The 10,343-nt window shown below is 40.6% G+C and overlaps 1 protein-coding gene across 1 annotated transcript in view; it reads right to left on the reverse strand.

The window, feature by feature from the left end:
• Positions 1-1,728, reverse strand: part of ZFP14 (ZFP14 zinc finger protein) — a 126,594-nt gene extending 124,866 nt beyond the window's left edge. Inside the window, exon 1 of the mRNA XM_077773751.1 lies at positions 1,570-1,728. The gene's annotated coding sequence lies outside the window, so the exon portion shown is untranslated. The remainder of the gene's footprint in view (positions 1-1,569) is intronic.
• Positions 1,729-10,343: the final 8,615 nt, after the last annotated feature.

Genomic DNA, 10,343 nt, shown 5'->3' on the forward strand with positions numbered 1-10,343 from the left:
CCCCAGGTAATGAGAACTAAGTACAACTATAGTGGACAACATGGGATGAATCTCAGACATAATGTGGAAGAAGTCAGGCATAAAAGAGCACATGCTATACAATTCCTTTTATATATGAAGTTCAAGAACAGGTAAAATTAATGGTGATAGACAGTAGTCACAGTGATTGTGGGAGAAATAACTGGGAAGGGGCATGAGGGAACCTTCCAGAGTGGTGGCAAAGTTCTTTATGTTGATTTAGGAAATTGTGTTACAGCTGTATACTTTAGATTTGTGCACTTTATGCTCTATCTCCTAAAAGTGCTTTTTTTAAAACCGTGAGAATCATGTTTTGGTAGGGATACGGAGCAGAGATGCTTCAAACTGCTGTGCAAGCATAAATTTGCACACTGGGGTGCCTGGGTGGCTCAGTCGGTTAAGCGGCCGTCTTCGGCTCAGGTCATGATCTCCCGGTTCATGGGTTCCAGCCCTGTGTCGGGCTCCGTGCTGACAGCTAGCTCAGAGCCTGGAGCCTGTTTCAGATTCTGTGTCTCCCTCTCTCTCTGACCCTTTCCTACTCATGCTGTCTCTCTCAGAAATAAATAAAACATTAAACAAAAATTTTTTTTAATTTGCACACCCACTTAGGTAATTGTTTTGGTACTACTGAGTAATGTGCAGGTTATCATATGACCCAGCAATTCCATTGTCAGCTAGAGAAACTCATGCACATGTATCCTCTGTAAAGGAATGCTGTGGCAGCACTCTTTATAAAGTCAGAAACTAGAAATAACTCAAAAACTCATCATTAATTGAAGGGATAAATAACAAGGATATACTTCAAAGGATGGAATGCAAAGAAAACAAATCACTACTATATTTAATATGACAATTCTCTGAAACACAGTTATACAAATAAGCACAATAAAGGACAATATGATAGCATTTGTAAAAGTTTTAAAATGAGGGAAAACTACAGTATACTATTTAGGTAGACAGCATAAGTGAAAAAAACCTCATACATTTATCCAGTCACCCAAACATCATCACACCACCACCACGGGGACAGCTAGAGGTAACACATAACCAAAGCAACAGGGCCACACACCCTGGGCCTCAATAGTCACATAAGCACAACCACACATTCACCAAGAGGACATTCAGTCACAACCGCACTGCCATAGGCACCACACACCTGCAGATGGTCGCAGTCACAGTCACACTAACCACAGATAAAACCACATAGAATTCACAGGTACGCCCACCTGGACTCTGCAGCACACAGTCACAGGTCGCACAAACACACGCCCTAACAGGAACAAACGCTATTATTACATCTACCGAGTCATAAGCTCCCCACACCTTGACACACAATGCCGCACGTGGTCCCAATCACTCACTCCCTCTCACACACACACAAACACACACCACCAGGTCGCATCCAATCATACCAGAACTGTCACGGGCTCCCAGACTGTGTGGCACACGGGTAATCAATGGAAGCACACACTCACCACAGGAACAGTTAATCACAACCAGTCATTCACTACATACTACCAGCCAGACACAATCACAAAATTTCAATCTTACCTCCTCTGCCGTACAGAGCCGAGCCTTCGGCCCCGCCCTCTCCTGGGGCTCTTCACCCCAGGCCTTCCAAGCTTCCAAAACAGTAGCACCCTCCACAGCACGGCAACAGTTGTGGGTGCAGACCTGAGGGTCCCGCCAGCGCGTGACTTTGAGGCTGAATTCACGCGAGAATCACAACGATGCCGAGGAGTCCTCTGGGAAATGTAGTCAGAAACTTAACTGTGGCGGGCAAGATGGCTCCCGATCGCTAGAATTTCTTTCAGGGATTAACTGCGGCCCAGTTTAAAGGATTGCGCCCTCTCGTGGAACCGCGCACCGGAGACCTCACAGAGGCTTGGCCTTAGGCAGTGGCTTCCAAAAGCTACTCGGCCGTGTTTGAAAGGGGGTTCCTTCCCCGGCCCACCCTCCTATCCCCTGGAGTTGTACGGACTCAGGAAGAGGGAGACGGCTAGTTTGGTTTAGGTAAGATAATGCGCACCATTGAGCCTTCTGGGAAATGTAGTTCGGAGCAGGGAGAGCGTTGGATGGACCGTTTGAAATTCGTCTTGATTCCTCACGGCTCGCGCCCGGCCACACCCCAGAGACTTCTGGGAGTGTCATTGCGCCCAAGGGGTGCACAGGCTTCTTGGGTCGCTTTTTCCGCCTTTGTTCAGGCGGGAGCTTGGCTTGGGGTTCCTCTGTGCAGACGAGTTGTGGGATCTGAGCTTCTGAGACTTAAAGCTGGGGTGACCAAAAGGGAGGAGAATGGAAACCTGCAACGGGATTGGGGAGGTCCAAGGGGAGTAATTGCTAAATGGGAAACGGGGTTGGAGGGCCAAAAGGGAGGGATCTCCAAAATTGCAAAAGGGTCTGGTATTATCTGTGCTATTGATTTCTGTGTGAAAGTCAGGGCCTGAGGAGAGTGATGGGTGGTGAGTCAAGCCTTTGCAGGAAGCAGGTAATAGGATTCCAGGTAGTAGAGAGAGAGAAATGGTACTTGAAATTTTTGTGTGTGGGTGTGTAATTGGTAGTTTAAATAAATATTATTGTATGTATGACTGGGATTGTATCTTGGAGAGTAATCTCTGAGCCACAATAATAAAACAGCAACAAGGATAAATTTTCCTAGAATAGCTTTTTTTCTTTTTAAGTATTTTGATGGGAGAAAGTTTGCGTAATTGAGCTGATAAGTGAGTTAAAGCTTGACTTTTGAATAAAAGTAGTAGCATTATTGTGGAATTGAAATAAAATTAGCGTTGTTTTCTTAAAAGAGAAAGTATTTGAAACGACCTTTTTAAATTTTTTTAACGTTTATTCATTTTTGAGATACAGAGCATGAGTGGGGGAGGGGCAGAGAGAGACACACAGTCTGAAGCAAACCCCAAGCTCTGAGCTGTCAGCACAGAGCCCTGAGGGGGAAGAACTCATGGACCTCGAAATCAGGACCTGAGCGAAGTGGACCCTTAACCGACTGAGCCACCCAGGTGCCCCTATTTGTTTGCCGCTTTAAATGAACTGCTTGCTCTACTTAAAGTACAGACCTTGGAGACCGTTCGGTCTTTTGTGTTCTTTTAATGCTATGGGGAAGGGACGTAGGTCTAAAGGAGCTGATTTGTGAAATCCTGGACTAAGAAATAAAGTGTGAAGGTAGTGTGAACCATTGCAAATAGAGAAGTGTTATTCCCATTTTCTGAAGAAAAAACTTGGCTTAGAGAGATCAAGGAATGTAAGTTTAAAGTTTCTTGGGGTGCCTGGGTGACTCAGTCGGTTAAGCGTCGGACAAACCCACCGCTAGTGAGTTCAAGCCCCCTGTCCGGCTCTGTGCTGACAGCTCAGAGCCTGGACCCTGCTTCGGATTCTCTGTCTCCCCCTCTCTCTGCCCCTCTCCCACTCATCCTCTGTGTGTCTCTCTCTCAAAAATAAATAAACCCTAAAGTTTCTCAAGGAGCCTACTCAGATAAACTAATTTAGTAATTCCCTCTGTTTACTCTGTTTACCCTCAGACCAGGTGGATATTATTAGGTGTAAAAGTAGATAGTTCCTAATGAACATCCTAATGAAAGATGCCTTCTTCAAGTATTTTACTACAGTTACTTTCAACATTATTTTGTTTTATTTTTTAAACATTTTATTTATTTGTTTTATTTATTTATATTTTTGAGAGAAAGAGAGAGCAGGGGAGGGAGAGAGAGAATCCCAAAGTGCTGTCAGCGCAGAGCCCCATGTGGGCTGGATCTTACTAACCATGAGATCATGACTGAGAGGAAATCTAGAGTCAGATGCTTAATTGACTGAGACATCCAGGCAACCCTTAAACATTTTATTTTTAAGAGGTTTTTTTTTTTAATGTTTTCTTTATTTCTGAGAGAGAGAGAGACAGCATGAGCAGGGGAGGGTCAGAGAGAGAGGGAGACACAGGATCTGAAACAGGCTCCAGGCTCTGAGCTAGCTGTCAGCACAGATTGCGACCTGAGCCTATATTAAGAGTTGGACGCTTAACCAACTGAACCACCCAGGCACCCCAAGTTTTACATTTTATATTTAGACATGTGACCCATTTTTAATGTTTATTTATTAATCTTGAGAGAGAGATAGAGAATGAACAGGGGAGGGGCAAAGAGAGCTGGAGAGAGAATCCCAAGCAGGCCTCATTCCCAGGGTAGAGCCCCTTGTCAGACTCAATGGCTCCCCTAGACATATGATCCATTTTGAGTTAATTCTTCTATAAGGCTTATGATAAGATTTCTTATTTGTTTGTTTTGCATTTGATGTCCAGTTGTTCCAACACCATTTGTTGAAAAGACTATTTTTTCTATATTGAATTGCTTTTTGTACCTTTGTCATAAATCATTTGATTATATAAAGTACACTTATGGATTCTAATCTCTAATCTGTTCTGTTTATTTTTACCCCAATACAGCACTGCCCTTTACAAATGGATTTATAGTAAGTCTTAAAACCAATTAGTGTGAGTCACACAACTTAATTCTTTTTCACATTTGTTTTGGTTATTATGGCTTTTTTGCATTTCCATTTCCATTTTAGAATGAGCTTGTTTATTATACAAAAATACTGCTGGGATTTTGATTAAATTACATTGAATCTATGGATCAATATGAGGGTAATTCACTCATAAACTATATTGTGTCTCTCAGTATATGAACAATTATTAACTCTCTGCTTTTGTTATGTCTTTCTTCGGCTTTATAGTTTTTAGCATACAGATTCTGCACGTTTTTTTAAATTTTGTATTCTTTTATTATTTTTTTAATTAATTTTTAAATTTAAATCCAAGTTAGTTAACATATAGTGTAATAATGATTTCAGGAATAGAATTTAGTGATTCATTACTTATATACAACACCCAGTGTTCATCCATACAAGTGCCCTCCTTAACGCCCATCGCCCATTTACCAATCCCCCAGTCCACCTCCCCAACAATAACCCTCAGTTTGTTCTCTAGAGTTAGCAGTCTGTTTTCTGGTTAGCCCCTCTTTTTTCTTTTATACCCTATGTTCATCTGCATTGTTTCTTAAATTCCACAGATGAGTGAAATCATATGGTATTTGTCTTTCTCAGACTTATTTCACTTAGCATAATACACTCTAGCTGCATCCATGTTGTTGCAAATGGAAACATTTCATTCTTTTTTATGGCTGAGTATATACCAGGTCTTTATCCATTCATCAGTGAATAGTCATTTGGGCTCTTTCCATAATTTGGTTAATGTTGATAATGCCACTATAAAATCAGGATGCATGTATCCCTTCAAATCAGCATTTATCTTTACTTTGAGTAAATATCTAGTTGTGTAATTGCTGGATGGTAGGGTAGTTCTATTTTGTTTACTTTTTGAGGGACCTCTACACTGTTTTCCAGACTGGCTGCACCAGTCTGCATTCACACCAGCAGGACAAAAGGGTTCCTCTTTCTCTGCATCCTTGCCAACATCTGTTGTTGCCTGAGTTGTTAATTTTAGCCATTCTGACAGGTGTGAGGTGGTATCTCATTGTGGTTTTGATTTGTGTTTCTCTGATGATGAGTAATGTTGAGCATCTTTTCATACACATGATTTTAAATATATACCCAAGTGTTTGTTTGGGAGGGTTATCAGTTGTGGTTGTCATTTGTTCTTGCTGGAATACAGAAAGAAGATTGCTTTTCATGTTGACCTTGTATTCAGTCTTGATAAACTCATTTATTTTAGGAGTTTTTGCTTTGAATGTTTTATTTGTTTGTTTGTTTAAATGTTTATTTATTTATTTTTGAGAGAGAAAGAACACAAGCTGGGCAATGGTGGGGAGAGAGGGGGAGACACAGAATCCAAAACAGGCTCCAGGCTCGGTGCTGAAGTCAGACACTAAACCAACTAAGCCACTCAGGTGGTTAGATTATGTTCTATTTAGATAATTGTGTCTATAAAGACAGTTTTATTTCTTCATTTCCATTTTGATGCTTTTTCTTCTTATCATTTTTTTTTTTTTATTTCACTGGCTAGGACTTCTAGTATGACGCTGAATAGGAGTGATGAGAGTGACTTCACAGATGACATGATACTCTTTATGGAAAACCCAAAAGATTCGACCAAAAACTGCTAGAACTGATACAGGAATTCAGCAGAGTGGCAGTATATAAAATCAATGCGCAGAAATCAGTTGCATTCCTATACACCAACAATGAAACAACAGAAAGAGAAATAAAGGAATCCGTCACATTTACAATTGTACCAAAAACAATAAAATACCCGGGAATAAACATAACCAAAGAGGTTTAAAAAGCTGACCAAGGAAATTGAAGAAGACACACCCAAAAAAGGAAAAATTGGAATATTTTTCCTGCTCCTGGATAAGAAGAACAAATATTATTAAAATGTCAATACTACCCGAAGCAATCTACATATTCGATGCAATCCCGATCAAAATAACACCAGCATTCTTCCCAGAGCTAGAACAAACAATCCTAAAATTTGTATGGAACCAGAAAAAACCTCGAATAGCAAAAGCAATCTTGAAAAAGAAAACCAAAGCAGGAGGCATCACAATCCCAGACTTCAAGCTGTTTTACAAAGCTGTAATCAAAACAGTATGTACTGGCACAAGATCAATGGAACAGAATAGAGAAGCCAGAAAAGGACCCACAAAGGTATGGTCAACTCATCTTTGACAAAGCAGGAAAGAATATTCAATGGAATAAAGACAGTCTTGCTGGGAGCCACACCGGCCTCACTGGATGAAAGTCATAGCGAGGAAATGGCAGCGTTTGCACAGCTTCTGCCATGAGAAACCAAAACTGGTATCTCCTTCTGCTACTACTGGCTCATGTTGGAAATGAGGCTGTTGGTATTGACCAGGCCTCACAATATTCCAGATCACACTGATATTCCCCACACAGATTGCTCATAAGGAAAAGCATATTCCTGGCTTTTCAAAAGAGACTTCAGATGAAAGCATTGTGAATGATTGTCAAAAGGCTCTTCCTATGGGCCTTGCAGATCCAAGTCTTAGATAATATAGGGAGCATAGAACACAAGAGTTACAATTGAGTCTGGCCCTGAGACAAAGAGCCTAATTTAGAGTTAAGGACAGATATCCACCCCCACCCAATTGTTTCTGCTTAGAGCACCAGCCCCCCCTCCACACACACACACCCCTCCCCCCACGCCCACCCAAGGCATTTGTGATCAGTATTTGGAGTGACTTATTCTGGCCTTGAAAATGCTGATTGCATCCTGTGAAGGAACCTATTCAGGAACTTTTTCTTTTGTGATTATGGGAGCAAACATTGTGTTTCCTGAAAGACCTGTTTTTCTTGATACTTCGCCTTAAACAAGCTATTGACCCCTGCCCACAAAGAACTAACTTCACCCTTTTTATGCTAAAAACGTTGTCTTGTATGCTAAAGATACTTTCCTTCCCCATAGGATAAGCATCTAAATCCCCTACCTCAAACTCTATTGATAAAGGTTATGCAGGAGTCTTCTACAAATCTATGTTCCGGGAAATTCTTACATATCAAAGAAGTTTGTCATCAGAAATCATTGTCTAAGGCAAATGCCACTTCTGTGCTGTCCCCCAAACACTTAATTATAAAATAAAGTTGAGCCCCAGCCAGAGCAGAGATGCCTGCCTGGTGACCAGAAAGAATCTCAGGCCTCTCTCATCCCTCCCTCGCCAACACCGTCCATCCTTCAGGGACCCCTGGACCTGGCCAGAGCCGGCCTCCAACAGTCTCTTCAGCAAATGGTACTGGGAAAGCTGGACAGCGACATGCAGAAAAATGAATCTGCATCACTTTGTTACACCATACACAAAAATAAACTCAAAATGCATGAAATACCTAAATGTAAGACAGGAAGCCATCAAAATCCTCGAGGAGAAAGCAGGCAAGAACCTCTTTGACCCTGGGCACAGCAACTTCTTACTCAACATGTCTCCAAAGGCAAAGGAAAAGCAAAAATGAACTGTTGGGACCTCATCAAAATAAAAAGCTTCTGCACAGCAAAGGAAACAATCAGCAAAACTAAAAGGCAACTAACAGAATGGGAGAAGATATTTGCAAATGACATATCAGATAAAGGGTTGGTATCCAAAATCTATAAAGAACTTCTCAAACTCAACACCCAAAAAACAAATAATCCAGTGAAGAAATGGGCTAAAGACATGAACAGGCACTTCTCCAAAGAAGAAATCCAGATGGTCAACAGACACATGAAATGATGCTCAACATCACTCGTCATCAGGGAAATACAAATCCAAACCACAATGAGATACCACCTCACACCCATCAGAATGGCTAAAATCAACAAATCAGGCAACAACAGATGCTGGCAGGTGGAGAAAGAGGATCTCTTTTGCACTGCTGGGGGGAATGCAAACTAGTACAGCCACTCTGAAAAACACTATGGAGATTCCTCAAAAAATTAAAAATAGAACTACCCTATGACCCAGCAATTGCACTACTAGGTATTTATCCAAGGGATACAGGTGTGCTGTTTCAAAGGAACACATGCACCCCAATGTTTATAGCAGCACTATCAACAATAGCCAAAGTATGGAAAGAGCTCAAATGTTCACTGATGGATGAATGGATAAAGAAGTGGTGTGTATACACACACACAATGGAGTATTATTCAGCAATCAAAAAGAATGAAATCTTACCATTTGCAACTACGTGGATGGACTTAGAGGGCATCATGCCAAGTGAAATTAGTCAGAGAAAGACAAATATCATATGACTTCACTCATATGAGGACTTTGAGATACAAAACAGTTAAGATGAACATAAGGGAAAAGAAGCAAAAATAATATAAAATCAGGGAGGGGGACAAAGACATAAGAGACTCTTAAATATGGAGAGCAAACAGAAGGTTACTGGGGGGCTAGTGGAAGGGGGGATGGACTAAATGGGTAAGGGGCATTAAGGAATCTACTCTTTAAACTTTTTTTTATGTTTTATTTATTTCTAGGAGAGAGAGAGAGACAGACAGCACGAGCAGGGGAGGGTCAGAGAGAGAGGGAGTCACAGACTGAAACAGGCTCCAGGCTCTGAGCTGGCAGTCAGCACAGAGCCCAACGCGGGGCTCGAACCCATGAACCACGAGATCATGACCTAAGCAAAAGTCGGATGCTTAACCAGCTAAGCCACCCAGGTGCCCCTAAGGAATCTACTCTTGAAATCATTGTTCTACTATATGCTAACTTGGAAGTAAATTAACAAAATTAATTAAAAAAAAAAAAGTGATGAAAGTAGATATCATTGTGTTGTTCCTAATCTGGGACAGAAGGCATTCAGTCTCTTACCATGAATGATAGGTCTTCTGTTAGTTTAAGAAAGGTCATTTCTGGGGGCTCCTGGGTGGCTTGGTCGGTTAAGCGTCCGACTTTCGCTTGGGTCATGATCTCGCGGTTCGTGGGTTCAAGCCCCGCGTCGGGCTCTGTGCTGACTGCCAGCTCAGAGCCTGGAGCCTGTTTCAGTCTGTGAATCCTTCTCTCTCTGACCCTCCCCTGCTCACGCTGTCTCTCTCTCTCCTAGAAATAAATAAAACATTTAAAAAAAAAAAAAGAAAGGTCATTTCTGTTGTAGATTGCTGAGAGTTTTAATCATGAATAGACATTAAATTTTGTCAAATTTTTTTTCTGCATTAATGGATATGATCATACTCTTTGGTTTGTTTCTATGGTGTATTACATTAATTCATTTTCATATATTAAACCAGTGTTGCATTCCTGAGATAAAACCAATTTGCTTGTGATGCATTCTATAATGCTGGCTTTGATTGCTAACTTTTTGTTGAGCAGATTTGTTTCTATATTAATAAGAAACATTGGTCTGTACTCTTTTTTGGTGTTGCCTTTGTCTAGTTTTGGTACTCAAGTAATGCTAGCTTTATAAAATGAGTTGAGACATTTTCCCTTCTGTTTTTTTTTTTTTTTGGTAGAGATTGTGCAGAATTGACATTATATGTTTTTTAAGTATTTGGTAAATTACAAACACAAAGCCATCTAGACTAGAATTTTCTTTCTTGGAATATTTTTAACTGTGAATTCATTTTTTTTCTTTTGTTAATTGAAGTATAGTTGTTATATAACATTATATATAATAAGTTTAGGGTACATAACATGTTGATTTGGTGTGTTCATATATTGTAGTATAGTTGCCATTGTAGCATTGCTAGCACCTCTATCACATTACATAATTATAAATTCTTTTTTGTGGTGGGAATAATTAAGATTTCATCTCTTAACAAGTTCAGTGTTTATAATACAGCATTGTTGTTTCTAATCACTATACTGTGC

The sequence above is a fragment of the Crocuta crocuta genome, unplaced genomic scaffold, assembly GCF_008692635.1.
Source record: "Crocuta crocuta isolate KB4526 unplaced genomic scaffold, BGI_CrCroc_1.0 scaffold267, whole genome shotgun sequence".
NCBI classification, from domain to species: Eukaryota; Metazoa; Chordata; class Mammalia; order Carnivora; family Hyaenidae; genus Crocuta; species Crocuta crocuta.